This window comes from Lepisosteus platostomus, chromosome 11 (genome assembly GCF_059453375.1).
Source record: "Lepisosteus platostomus isolate fLepPlt1 chromosome 11, fLepPlt1.hap1, whole genome shotgun sequence".
Taxonomy (NCBI): domain Eukaryota; kingdom Metazoa; phylum Chordata; class Actinopteri; order Semionotiformes; family Lepisosteidae; genus Lepisosteus; species Lepisosteus platostomus.
In genome coordinates, this window is record NC_142621.1 from 26,716,597 (window position 1) to 26,731,866 (window position 15,270).

At 40.5% G+C, this 15,270-nt stretch overlaps 2 long non-coding RNA genes across 3 annotated transcripts in view; one reads left to right on the forward strand and one right to left on the reverse strand.

Annotated features, from left to right (window-relative positions):
* LOC148652307 (uncharacterized) overlaps positions 1–15,270 on the forward strand; it is a 75,886-nt gene that overhangs the window by 12,744 nt on the left and 47,872 nt on the right. The gene's annotated exons all lie outside the window — the stretch shown is intronic.
* On the reverse strand, positions 2,991–4,590 carry LOC148652308 (uncharacterized). The gene is made up of 2 exons (XR_015925075.1): positions 4,492–4,590; positions 2,991–3,224 (listed from the first exon to the last, which is right to left on the reverse strand). It is a non-coding gene; the product is annotated as an uncharacterized LOC148652308 (long non-coding RNA).

Sequence of the window (15,270 nt, forward strand, 5' to 3'; positions counted from 1 at the left end):
TTCTTCGATCCGTCCCTCTGCTTTATCCAGTCTCTTATTAACCTTGCTCAGCTCCTGTTTAATATCCATAAGCTGCTCTTTATTATCCCATCTGAAGTCTCTAAGTTCGTATAATATTTTCTGAAGACTGGCGTCTGCGCCATCTTGTTCAGAGTCCGTTGAGCTACTTCGATTATGGTCCGAAATTGCAATTTCGACATTTTCCACGGTCGTTAGTTTTCTCCTGCTTCTCCTGACAGCCCCTTCAGCCATAGTTATTATTTTTTCAAACGTAACGTAGAAAAAACCCTTTTTCAAAAAACACTTTTTCAGGGCTTTTTTACAATGTTGCCGGGCGATCCGTATTTATGCTGCCTTTCCCGTCCGCATTCTAACCGGAAGTCAGCAGCAACATTTTTATTGGATTCTTGCAGATATTTATTTGTTTCAATACAATTCAGTGCAAACAAAACATTTTCAAAAACAGAATTTACAATGTCCTTGGCAATAACAGTGACCCTATTGTTGGGAATCTGAGATTTTGGACTTCTTTTTTCCAAAATGGAGATTTCTGCAGCTTCTGGGAGCAATAATGACTCTTTTGAGTTACTCTCATGTAAATTGTTACCCACAGGGGTGAAATCCCACTTTGTTTTTTCAATGATCTGAGATACTATCTGCTCAGCAATTTCAATGATTTTGGCTTTAGAGATCCCAAAAGCAATATCACTGTTTGCTCTTTCCATTCCCACACTTGATTCCGAGGAGTGAGACTTTAATTTGAAAGATGGGGGGCTACTGCCATTTGTTCTTTTCTTAGTCACTTTTGCCTCATCTCTCTCATTCTGCAGGGCATCAGGACTCTGAAGAAGGTAGTTCTCCTCCACAGATAAGCTGGAGGAGGGTGAAATCGTTTCTAAATTTTTCAGAATTGCTGACACAAAGTCACTCATTGACTGGTTATCCCCTGAAGGTGTTTCCTTCATGTCACTCATCTTATTTTCAGTATTTGCTTTGCAGAATTCACTCTTGACTTCTTGTAAGACAGTACTGATTATTTCTGTTGCCGTGACAGCTAACTCCGCCTCATCATATTGTTCTGAGTGGAGTCTCTGGGATTGTCCTATTACATGTAGGCCACCACCATGGCCACCCAGGAGTCTACAGGTTGACCCTGACTCAACAGCGCTTGTGAAAAAAGGCTGGAGTCTTCCAGAGACAACTTGTATAATCTCACTGGCAACCTCTGAGGCTACAGAGTCTGTCTGTGCTTCTAGATTAACACGCACAGTCTTTGGGGTGGGAATTCTTTGCTTATTTTCTGACAAAGCAGAGTTGACACGTTCAAGAACACCATCCACAAGTTCAGTGGCAAGGTTATTCGATCTGCAGCGGTAATCAAGACACCTAACGCAGAACACTGGGGTTCCATCAGCTGAGCAGGAAGCTGTGCTTCAATGAGGGCTCTGCTAAAGACATCTTGTACTATACGTTCTGCTTTTGTAATTATACTTGACTTAGCGATTCCAAAAAGGTCCTTCAAAGGTTCTGAGAGGGGCTTTCCAGCATCTTCTCCTCCATCAGCAACCACAATCTCCTTCGAGGGTGTTCTGGATTTTAATCTGCAGGGTGTATTTTTCCCTGTTTCTTCTCCTGAACTACCCGAGGACGAGAGGGGTGAAGGGAAGGGAGTGGAGATCCTGCATCTCGTTGACAAGAAGCTACTGCTCCTACTCTGGGACTGCCATGTGGACCCTGACTCAGTACCAAGCAGAGAATGAGAACTCAGGGTGGCCTCCTCACTACTGCTGAAGTAAACCGGGGACTCAAAGGAGCAGTGAGACACGCTCCTGCTCCTCTCTTCATTGTAAAGGGAGATGGCTGGAAGCAGCACTCTGATAATGGACGCTGCCACCCACGCCACTATATTCTCCGCCGTGTCATTAAGCTCTTCCATTGTTATCTGTTTTAAAGCAATAGTACAAAAGTAACCACAGAGCACTAAAATAGTTCAATATACAGTACACCTATCAATATAAGACCTACTTTTACTTACTTGTCAGGGTTCATTGTTTCCCATGTTAACATTTAGAAATTTGCAACCAAATTTTGAATGCCAGCACAGACGCAACTAATACAAATATACTGTTGTCCATACAGTATAGTAAAAATCTATTATGGATATACTGTTGTTATGTATAGAAAAATATATACAGTACAGTATTTCTGATATATAAATGAAGCAAGAACAACAAGATACCAGTCTAACCAAAGAAATAGAATGGTCAGTATTGCATATTTTGCAAATGGATCCCTTAATTTATAAATAATTAAATGTGCAGACCCCTGTTTCATTCCAGAGGAGGCAGTGTCAAAGGGTTCTTTTGGCATCGAGTCTATGGTAGAAAGTGAAGTCACCCCCTTGGAACCTGGACAGCTTAATATTCTCTGGCAAAGAGGCACAGACCTTTGGCATAGTGGAATATCTCTGCTCTGAGGAGTGGCTATGTGGCTCTGACGACAGGGCAGCCACAATCAAATCCTAGTGGGAGCTGAGCTGAACATGTCAGGGAAGGAACCACTAAGCAACAGCTAGGTGGACTACATTTCAGGATTTACTGTACTGAAGGAACAAATTAACATATTTCTTTACATTTGTTCTTTAGTTATGACACTGTGCATTTTAACCTCAAGGAGCTATCTGGAAAAATAAATGCATCCATTACATTCAGACAAGCAGTGTACCTTACCTGTCCATATAAACTCTTCTCAATCACCTTTCTTTCACTAAAAAACATTATGATAAAAATTAGTGTGACATTGTTACTACATGGCCAAAATACTAACTAGATTTTGCAATATTAAACAATGGTGACTAATTAACAATATATAGGCAACTTTTCTAGTGGCAGAACAATTAATCTATTTTAAAGCACATTCCTGTGTAAAAAAGATGGCCTCCTAACCATGATGTTGTGGGAAATCCTTCAACCAAGGAGCAGGACACAGTCTTTGTGGATTCAGTTGTTTTATTGAGCTCAGTAATGACATGAATGCGCGTTGGGTCTGCCCCGCAGGACAGACGAACCGCAAGGGTTTCCCAGCTCTTATATACAGTATGATCTCAGGAAGTTTTGTTTCATAGCTTCATGTGTATTCGTCTTGCCCTTTGATATGTAGCATGAGTTGACCGGTTGGTCCTGTCTGAAGTCCTGTCCTTTGATGTGTAGCTGTAATTGTTGGAGCTGCTTAAGAAATGTTAAAACAGCCGACATATTACACAATGTGCCTGAACCAACACTGTAGTGTTGAATACAGATAAATTATATATATTTTCCATCTATGATATATATATAAGTGTTTTTCTACTTCAATGATTATGTTCGTACTTTTTCAATTTACCTACTGGATGTCTAAAACTTGCTTAGGTTTTTAACTTTAATATGAGAGGCTTATAAAATAAAAATCACCACAACAAAATAGCACATTGGAAATGATAAATCTTAAACTTCAAACTGCAACTGTTCCATAACACTTTAGCGAGTATGGTACAATCGTGTTCCTATGTGAAGCAAGATCACTGGTAATTTACATCATTGTGTTTTCAACAACAACTACTTAAACATGCGCAATGTATCTAACCAGTTTCATACTGGGTACCTCATAATTGACACATGACAAATACAGTTAAATTCAGAAAATAAATAGTAATTCTGCATTGAAATGTGCAGAAATATGTCATGTTTATGTTTGTACCCTGTTAACTTCACAGAGATTAGACCTTAGAGAATTTAAAGATTCTGTGAAACATGCAGTTTGACCAGAGATGCCCAAACCTTTGCATACAACTGTATGTTGCTGCTGCATCATTCAGGACAAAGCCCAAAATGCGTTTCCAATACATTTGATGACTTAGTGTTACTTAGTTGTTACTGCCCTCTGGTGGTTGTTGATTGAAACATAACATCCATTCAAACACGACCAGACATTTCTCCCATTGTCAATACTTCAGCAAAACTTCACATTTTATACCGGTGCCACAACATATTGTTAGTTATTATGATAGAAATTTGTTTTAATATGACTAAAATATTATTGTTGTAATGCAGTATAATCAGGGTTATACATAAGTTCAATACAACAGTTTATTTTTGCGAAGGTTCAGTTAGTGTATTTTGACTGCTGCTCTAGTCATCGTCAATATCAATATTCAAAGTCAATGTTCTAGGCATTACAACAAAGCCAGTTTATGGTAAACTATATCTAGGATTTGGAAAAATGCACATGAGCTAACACAAAAATGTGCACATGTACTGTACTGTTAACAGACTGATTCATGCATTCGCAAAGAGAGAAAAAGCAATTTCATGAACTCAGCTGGTGAAGTGAGCTCAAAATAGAAAACAGTTCCTCTTTAAACATTTACATATCACCATACTAAAACGATTAAAATAAAAACTTTATGTTCGCACTGATGCTTAACATACCACAACTGCAGCATGTTGGATTTACCCATCAGACAGCTGACTGATCAGAGGGACTTCATGAAACCAGTTGGAATCAGTAGTCACCTCTTCAGTGGAGTCAGGTGAAATATGAACTGACCCAAGAGAAAAGAATTATTGCAGCATTAGAATTCTTATGGCATGCATAAAAAAGTGATCAATCCAATTAACATCCAAAATAGACAGAAAACATGTATTTATTCATAGATAAAATTAGGATGTTACTTGGAATTAAATCCCACAACACGCAGAATAAATGCCACACAGGTAGGTGCCCAAGGCTGGAGATAAACCATGGGCTTTGGAGATGCAGTGCTATAACCATGAATTGGAGGCACAAAACGCTAACAGAATCTGGTGCTTTGGCACCTCTATAGCATATCTTGGCATAGCCACCCTAGAGTAGACACACAATATAAGAGGTGCCAACATACCTTGCTCATTGTGGTCACTGAGGATCCAAAAAGTATTAGTTTAGGTTATTAATTTAAACCTATAGGTGGTCATCTTGGAAATACAACAAAATATAGCTGCAAGGTCAGTGTCAGGTCCGGAATTTGCATGAAGAAAAGTTCACCTTAAGAGGATGAATCCAAACATCCATTACTCCAGTACCTTTTTGTGCCTTCTAGCTCTGATCTCTTTCTTCAGCTGGGCCTGTCGCACCTCCCTCTGGGCATCTTCCTCTATCCTCATCTGTAAAGCTCTCTCTCTGATTTTCCACATCTGTAGAGCCGTCAGTGAAAAGGCAAAGCAGATGACAAACAGCAGAAAGCTAGATTGTGTTGAGCACAAAACAGCTACGCTACAAGACATTTATATTTATATATGTCACCTGCTTATAGGTGGTACATTAAATATTAAGGATTCTGTTAGATCATGTGGAGCTGAATCTCTCCCCTTTTTACAATCTAGCAATTGAGGCCTTTGGGCATTTTTCAGCATATTACAGTAGGAGCATTCAGCAGCTGAATGTGGTCTGGGAAGCCCAAAGACAAAATAACTGGGAAAATAACATACCATACAGCAATGTACAGTGAGAATGTGAGAAAAAAAAACAAGAAACATGATTAAGCTGATGTAGAAAACGATGAGGCTAAATACTATATATTGATAATGCTGTTGATTTGAAAGCTGATAAATTAATGAAAGGGGTGAATAAACTATGTGTTTTAAAAGTGAGTTAAGCTACAGTGTGGAATGTGAAATGGAAATCTAATAAGTAAATTGATTCTTAAAATGTAGAGAGCCTTGCAAAAAATATATGTTGGTGCTTTTAGAAAATATATTTCAAGGATGTGACCGCTACGGGCAGAATTTTAGAAAAAAGTGCATCAACAAAGTGCACCCTGTTTAGGTTACTTTAGAAGACAATGTACCAAAACAATATATGCTGTCTGGGTCATTAGATTAGCCGAAAGTAACTGATAAGCTTTGAAAAAGGGCGGAGCGGTGGCTCTGTGGCTAAGGATCTGCGCCTGTGGCTGGAAGGTTGCCCGCAGCCGGCAGAGGAATCCTACTCCGTTGGGCTCCTGAGCAAGGCCCTTAACCCCAACTGCTCTAGGGGCGCTGTACTATGGCAGACCCTGTGCTCTGACCCCATGCTCTCTCCCTGTCTGTGTGTCTGTGTGTCTCATGGAGAGCAAGCTGGGGTATGCGAAAAGATAATTCCTAATGCAAGAAATTGTAAAGGGTTAATAAAGTAATGTTATATATATATAATAAAACAAATCTAGTGGTGCTTCTTCTTTTGTTTAAGATGTAATCTGTTTTGTCTTAGGGAAAGGGGAAGTGTTGAAGGGACAAAGTGCTGAGCTTTCTCTTACAGCGCAACATCTTATTAAACCCTGTACTGCTTGTAACAAATTGAGTCTCTGATGCACTTTGCAGAGTGGCAACAGGGCTCCCAATATTGCAATATTGAAATAAAGACCTTACTCAGGTGAGAACTCTCTCTTGTGGCTTCCTTGAAAATTAATATTTCCATGACAATTTGGGGGCTTGTCCAGGATCACAAACCTGAGTGCGGACGGCTGCTGAAACTCCATCTGGACCCGGACAATTTTAGCAATTTGGACTAACCCAGGGGGATAAACTGTTTATCCTTCCAGAGATGCGTCTGGAGAATTGGCAGCTGTCTGACGTCAGTAAGTGATCCTTAAAAAGTTAATAGTTTGAAAAGCGAGCCACAGGGGTGTTCTCTTCGATAAGTCAGGGACTTACAGTATAACGGGTCTGGGACCCGGCGAGTCTGGGACTCGTGAAATGAACATATCTTAACACAGACGTGTGGTTTTTGCTCTGCGGAGTAGTTAATGTGATAAGGTTCTAAGTAAGGCACCGATCGGTAAAAATGGGGAATGAAAATTCAAAGACGAAAATGGGACCGAGCAGTCCAGCAAAAGTACATGTACGACAAATTCAGAGACGCAGGAATAGGTGTAAACGATTATAGCCCGGGTTAGAGTCCCGGCAGAAGGAAAAATGTGTATCTTCATGAACTGTAAAGCTAGGGTAATAGGTGTAAGGGAACTTGCACATAAATTATATATGATAATTAGGGGCACATAACTATGAAGGATCTTTGTAAGTGAATCAGAATGGACAGAGGAAAGTGGAATTAGGAAAAAGAAGTTTCCTGAAGAACAGGAAAATTAGAAGAGAAGTAGAAGAAAGGAAAGAAAGTGAATTGGAAATCTCCACCGAAATTAGAAAGCGGTCCGGAGCCAAAGCCTTTTCACTTGTTCGTGAAATGCCAATGTGCACTTTTCCAGGTCCAGAAGGAACTCCAGCATATGTACATTGACCTTGGTCTCCTAGTGAATTATTTGCATTAGTCAAGTCTTTTCCTAAATTGCCTGATGATCATAAAGAATTTAAAAGAAAGGCAAGCCTTGTTCTTGATTGTCTTAAGCCTAATTACAGTGACATAACCTTGTTGGTAGATCACATTGTTCCTAAAGGTTTACAATGTCCTCTAACAAGGAGGAGGCAGATTGGCGGATACATGACCCAAATGATGAAGAAGTATCCATCTAAATTAAACCACACGGAAATGGAGAGGAAAAGTTAGGCGGCTGCTTCTGAAAAGAGGTAAGGACTCCTCTTTTCTAAAAAGTCCCTTGTCCTCTCCATGTTGCTGTGGTGGGTTCAGGGTTTTTCTGAAGCTGAAGCGAGTACAACAGAAAAGTGAGTTTATGGTGTATGTGTTTGTAGATGCCTGTTTTGTGAAGGTGGGGTAGAAAAAGAGGGATGGCTGAAGGAATAGCGTCTCGCCCTGCCTGTGCGAAAAAATCCAGGTGCTGCATCCTGGTACATGACTGCAGTATGGCTGAAGGTAGTAACTAGAACTGTACTCGCAGAAGAACATGGTTGTGTGTTTAAAGCCAGGATTTGGAACCTGGTCCGTGTTCCCGAATTGTGAGAGTTCGTCAGTTTGTCTCGACTGGGGGATTCCTCGGGGCGCGTGGGAGACGTGAAAATGGTTTGGTGTGAAGAAAAAAAATTAGATTAATGCAAAGTGAAACTTAAAAAGAAATATGGACTATCAGACGGAATTTAGCGCTGCAAATGGGAGGTAAAAAGACTCCCAAGGAGGAGAAAAAGGAGCCGCCAGTTTGTCGCAATTATTGTGCGACTTTAATATTATACCAAGAAATAAGACCCCTTCAAGAAAATAACGTGGACTGGGATAAATCCCCTGATTGGGTATATCCAGATGGGGGGTGAGTTAACTAGCCCTGGGGGAAAGGGGGGCAAGACCCCAAAGACAAAACTACGAACAAGCTGGTGTGCAGTTACTAAAAAAAAGGGTGTTTTTTGGAGAAATTGTAAGAAAGAGGCTTGATTTCACAATTAAAGAACATGTCAGAAGCTGAAACGAGAGCCATGCGTGAACTAACAGATTTAATCTAGTAAACCCCTTTGTAGCCTTCCTAAATGTATCTCAGGGTTTAAATAAAAGTGAAATAATCTTACAGTGTGCGGGAACTGGGGGAGACAGGAGCACAGCTGTCCTGTTTTTAGACTAAAACAGCATAAAGATGTGATATAAAGTTTTCTAACGGGTAGCAGGAGGCTACAGGAGAAGGGGGGGCAAGGGTTGTGTTTAAAGCAGATACAAGCTGTCACAGTTTGCCTGGCAAAAGATGTACAGTTTCAACTACTGATGTGGGTGGGGGACACCCCAGACCTATTGGGCTGGGATGTCCTGCAGCATTTATAAGGAATTCCTGTATGAAATAGCATTTATGTAAACTAACTCAATAGAGTTATGTGATATTGTGATTGTTTTACCTAATGAGGGAATCCATAAGGCCGGGCTACTCCAAGTATTAGATCTTCAGACGAAAAAAAGGAGTATAAAACCAACTACATGATAAAGCCAGGGTGAATGCCCTCTCAGAACGAGCTCGTCTGGTGACGCATTGGCTTTAGGGGGTTAGTGCAGTGTAAAGACAAAATTGCCTTGACCCCTGTAGCAGAAACCGTTTTTAATGTTTTGAAACAAGCTCTTGCAGGCACTGGCCCTGGACTGGATTCCCTCAGACGGATCATCTGTATGTAATCTGTATGTAAGTGAAAGAAATGGGTTGTGAGCTGTTGTGCTGGTACAGGAGCATGGAGATAGGCATCGTCTGGTGGGTTATTATTATTCAGGACCCCTTGATGCAGTGGCCAAGGGGCCGTGTTTATGTGTTGTGCAGGCTACCTGCCTGGCTGTATAAACTGAATAATCTGGTGTAAAACTAGCAGACCGAATGAAAAGATTTAATTGAAACTTGTAAATATGCGAAATGGAAAATTGTAGCGATTTATATAGACTCTATTTTTCTATTGTTCCACACTGCTGACCCTTGATTGTTCTCCCTTCCCCATTGGCCCACCATCACTCCACTGTTTCAGTATGATGTCATCATTAATTAGCTCTCAGCCAATCAGAACACATCTTGTTCACTATTTAACATGGAGGCTTTCAGGAAGAGGGGGCCTTTTGTTTGACTTTGGTCCTGTTTCGCTTCGCTTCGCTTCGCTTCAGGTTATTGCTTCGGCTTCGTTTGTTGGTTTGTTTTTCTTTGTATGTGTGTGTATTTTCGTATAGCTTCGGCTTTGTTGTTTTGTTGGTTTTTTGTTAGTTTCTTTGTACTTTCGTTTGTGTGTTCATCCTTGTTTTGTCATTTCCTTGCCCCAGTGTTACATGTTCAACTTTTGTGTTCTTTTGTACCCTGCTCCTGTTTATTACTCTTGTTCTCCCTTATTTGTCTTCCTGGTTCACTTGTGTTTTTGTGTGAACTTTTGTATATAATGTTAGTTTAGGTTGTTGGGTACACTTTACACACTTAGTTGATTTTGTATTATTACACTAGGTTAGTACGGGTGAGTGCCATTTGTCTGGTATGGTTTTGGGTAGTCAGTGCAGGTTAGCTAGGGTGTTGAAGACGCCGAAGACCGTGTGTTTCGGGTTTTCTTTTGTAGTCAGATTAGCTTTCCCTCACTGTCCTAGCCAGCTCCATTTTGTTTGTTATTTTCTTTCCTTTGGCACCACTCTAGTTTCTTACCCTTGTTATCACGCTTCCTAGTCCCTCACCAGAATCCCCCTGCTTCCAAAAGAATTATCCTAAATGTTACACCCCTTTACCCCTAGACACTTGGGGTTGTAACAATATACATTTGGTGTATGCCACAATATTGGATGGCGGTGAAGGAATAGGGATTTCCTCTACACGGCAGGGACTCCAGTTAAGAATGCTGGGTTTGTCTCTGAACTGTTAGAAGCTTTGCAGCTACTGACTGAAGTAGCTGTGGTAAAGTGTAAATCACATAATAAAGAAATGTTTCCAGTAACTCGAGGGAACAACTTTGCAGATGCAGCTGTCAGGTGAGCAGTACTTGTAGAACAGGAGTCTGAGACCCCTGTGAAACCTCTGTTAGTGAAAAGGGGACAGCTACATAAAAATATTCAGGCTCTGAAGCAGAGAAAAGGACATGGTTAGAAAAGAATGTGGTGCTCCCAGCACACTGGACGCCCTGCATGCCCTCACAGCCTAATGCCTTTTGTAGCTCGACAAATGCACTCTGTCGGGCACCTGGGTGTGAGAAATGGTGTGCCGGTTACCCAAAACTGGGTGAGAACCGGGTTTGAAGCAGTAGCCACTTATGTGGTATCTCAAAGTGACGCTTATCAAAGGAACTCAACTCAACAGTTCAGGTGCGGGTGCTACATCTCAAAAGACCTGCTCCTGAGGAACCTTTCATGCACTGGCAAATTGACAATTGTAAAGGGAAACCTTGGCTCTTATAATCTGTTCGGTGTGAGATGGACTGAGATCACCCTCAGTCTGCTGGAACAGTGGAATGAAGGAACAAAACTCTGAAAGATCGACTAGACATCAGACTGAAGGAACGCCATGGGATGCGGGCTGGATCAAACAGAACTGTGTAACAGAGCCTGTTTGATATCATCACGGGCCAATCAACGAAACTTCCTGGAGGGACGAATTTGGCTAATGGGATGTTGAATTTGCTGATTCTCTATTGTAGTATTGTAGGTTGTTAATTGAAGTGGTGGACAGGTGCTGGACGCTTGGAGACCTCCAGTAGAGGGAAGATATGACCTGATACCTGGCGAGTGGGTGTGGGTGAGGATGATATACCCTGCCAGATGTTGCAACCCCGCTGGGGAGGGACCATATCAAGTGCAACTGACTACCGACTCTGCCATCTGAGTGACAGGATGAGATCGCTGGATCTACGCGTTGCACTGACACCGAACCACTGCACCAGAGACTGAGTGAACATTAATTATTATATTGTTACTGTTTCTGTGTTTGTCGAGCTTCCTGAGGGGGGGCGACAGTGTGGGTATTAAGTAAAAGGAGTTTTACTTTGATATATGGGGATATGGAATCAATACTTTATCAGTAAAACACAAATAATAATCAGAGCTCATGTTGGGTTTGTATTGCTATAAAAGATGCTCATGGAAGTAATCCCCTTTGATAGAGGTGATTATTTATGTTTATTGGCATGGGTAACTCAAATGTATTAGAATGGAACGAACTGTATGCTCCTCGCTATAATCACAGTTCTAGGCCATTCTCTATTAGGGTGATTTAGGTGAGCAAAGACTAAACGGTAATATTTGTACTAATTGTATTCTAGACAATTATGAGCAAATTAATGACTTAGCAAAGCACATCTATGATGAAGAAAAAATATAAATCATAATTATAATCCAGATGATTGGGGCATTGGTGCATGGCTACAGTCTGTGCTAGGAACATGGAGAGGGTCTCTGGTTCAATACGTATTTGTGGGTCTGGTATTATTCGTTATGATCATATTGCTAATGTCCTGCTTGAAAAACATCTGGACTTAAGCTGCTGCTTCTGTGCTAATTGTATGCCCTGAAGGGATCATGAAGGTCAAAAAATGATTTCATGGGAAAGGTTCTCTTATCTAGTGGCAGAACCTGATGGGTAGAACAATATAGTTTTAAGGGGGGTTACCCTTGGGTGTGATTCCCTCAGATGCAAATGATTATTGTGGTTTGTTTGTTCATAATAAGATGTTTTGCAGGAACGGAACAAAGAGAAATTTTACAACTTCAGCTAGAATTGTTCTGCAAAACGGCACAGCTGAGGCAGGGGAACAATGTGTAGATTTTTCTAAGAGTTATTACCCAGTTGTTGACCAATCTTGTAAAAAATCCTAAGATTATGCTGGGCTCCAGCCCACAAGGATTTACCTGTGCTGTAAGAACTAATGAGTGAATAAGGAGACTGGATTCTGGTGAAAGACTTCAGGAAAAAGAAACCGTACCAGGTGCTGCTGACCACTGCCACTGCTGTGAAGGTCATGGAAAGGATGCCCTGGATTCATGCTTCCCACTGTAAAAAGGTCACAAACGAACTGAGCAAAGCGCAGGAGTGATGTCTCCACAAGGACAGATGGGGATCACCTGCTTGGGACTGATGTGCACAGCCTTTTTCCTTTTTATGTGGAAGCCTGTCACCACCCCAAAAGAGGAAGAATCTAAATGCAAAGCCTCTTTGTATACAAACTGGCTGAATGAAACTGATAATGAGGGGGATATGAGTAATTTGTGGTATAAATTTATAAATCATACTGTAAAGTTAAAGAAATGTAATGCATCTTGTTATGTATGTGCTTTAATGCCTCATTCTACAGCCTCACCCATGTGACTTTTCCCCCCGACCAGTTGGTAGTCACATTTCTGAATGTATAAGTCTAGTGGCAGGATTTCCAAAGCCAGACCCTAGATCTTTTCCCACCTTTACCATAACATATTTAACCTACTCAAAGGGGAGTTAGATTAATGGCACTCCAGAACAGGTTCATGCTGGACCTTCAAAATGCAGCATCTGGAGGAGTCTGTGCTTTAGTAGGAGACTCCTGCTGTACATATATTCCAGCTAATGACGATGATTACAGAAATATTACGCTCGCTATTCAGCATTTGAAAGAACTAAAAGACTAGGTGAATAAAGAGAGAGGCATTAAAGATACACCGGCTTTTCTCTCCTGGTTAGAATCACTGTTTGGGCCAGGGGGATTGTTTTTCTTTAAGTTACTAACACCGATTATACGGGCTGTGATACTTGTCTTCCTGTTTTAATGTTGCTGTATGACATGTATTATTCCAATCCTTCGAAATATGGTAATGAATATGTTTACGCATCAGTATATTCTGATAAGAACGCAAGAATCCGACGTATGGGAGCCTCCTGGGAATACGTATGAAGAATCTAACTTGTAAACATTTTAAGAATAAAAAGGAGGGAATTGAAATGGAAATCTAATAAGTAAATTGATTCTTAAAATGTAGAGAGCTTTGCAAAAAATATATATTGGTGCTGTTAGAAAATACATTTCAAGGATGTGACCGCTACGGGCAGAATTTTAGAAAACAGTGCATCAACAAAGTACGCCTTGTTTAGGTTACTTTAGAAGACAGTGTACCAAAACAATATATGCTGTCTGGGTCATTAGATTAGCTGAAAGTAACTGATAAATTTTGAAAAACAAATCTAGTGGTGCTTCTTCTTTCGTTTTATGATGTAATCTGTTTTGCCTTAGGGAAAGGGGAAGTGTTAGAAGGGACAAAGTGCTGAGCTTTCTCTTACAGCGCAACATCTTATTAAAACCCTGTACTGCTTGTAACAAATTGAGTCTCTGATGCACTTTGCAGAGTGGCAACAGGGCTCCCAATATTGCAATTACTTGTCAGAAAGACATCTTTTAAAATAGTTATGCTAGAGATCCTGTTATCTTTTGCTTGCTCCCCAATCATGCTGTATTTACAGAGGTGTCACAAAGTCACTTGCCAGAGTTGATATAAATGTCTCTAATCAGTTTAAGATGCAGAAGGAAACCAGCTATTAAAGATCTGTCATCCAGGTGATGACCAGGAGCAGCCCTGGGTCAAAATAAATCAAACTGTATTCTCATACCTCATCCTGTCTGCTGTACTGCAGACCTTTCATACGCTGTATTTCACCACTGCATATCCCCTCTGTTTTCTGAGCTCCTGCCTGGTGCCTTCATAAACAACAACAGCAAAGAAAGCTTAATCCACAAGGCAAGGTCAAAATGTCAGACAGCAGCAGAGGAATTTGTGAATGTGGTTTTTCCGTAGAGCAAATGTTTATCTTTTGGAAAACTTTGACTCAGTCAAGACTTTCACTTGCTTGCACAATTAATTAACTTAAGGCAAACCTTTACTTACAGTTGTATTCTTGACATCCAATGTTTTAACATAACAGTAATATTTACAGCGAAACGAAAAAAAAAAAACAAATCAGGGAATCTAAAAAGCAGGAACTTGCTGTTAAAGAGTGAGGAGCTTCCGTATGTCATTACCTGTCTCTGTTAGCCATAAACTGGTCTGAAATATTCTTGGATCCTTCCTCCAGGAGCCATTCCCTCACATCGGTGAAGCTGATATCCCTGGGAATCTCGTTCTGCTCCTGGAGCTCCAAGAACTTCTTCACTATTGTTTTCTGAAAGCCAGCACAGCCTTTTACTAGAGTGTCACACTCCCTTCATTGCAAAGTTCTCCTAAGCACTATTATAGCTGAGTGTGCACTTCAAAACCAACACTGACTTTTTCCATTAGATTTTTAATTTGAGCTCACAACGATAGAATGTGTTTGTACAGTATATGTATAAGAGTGAAGGCTGAGCTACTGTAGTTTGTTGATCTAAACATTTCAATTTAAGAAGTGCATCTTGGATACTAATTTGAATGTCGCCATTCTAACTCAAAGCCTTCACGGTATCAAACCTGTGTGGTCACACGTCCCAAACAGTCTGGCTCTGCCAGTGGAGCCTGGAGACCCCAAAAATATAACACACGGTTTGCCTTTTAATAATTTACACCTCTAATAATAATAATAATAATAATACAAAGTAATAAACACCTTGTTTGAAAAGCGCGGACTGATTAGTAATTTGTACAGAGCAACATAACAAAACAGTGGCCACAGTACATACGGAAATTTCCAACTATACTATTTTTAAAAACACCTGTACTATTTTTGACACCTGAAGAAGGCTCCACGGCCGAAACGTTGTGTTCTCTTTCTTCTTTTTTTCAGCATGGAATAAACCTATTACTTGTATTTTTAAAAACTATGTCTTTTTTCTGTATATCAAGACCTAGTTTCCAGTGACTACCGCGATGCGCCCTTCCATTTCCTAACTGTGTTATAGAAAGCAAGTGGCGCTGCTAAAGAAAATATCCTAAAAATAACTACTTTTTGTA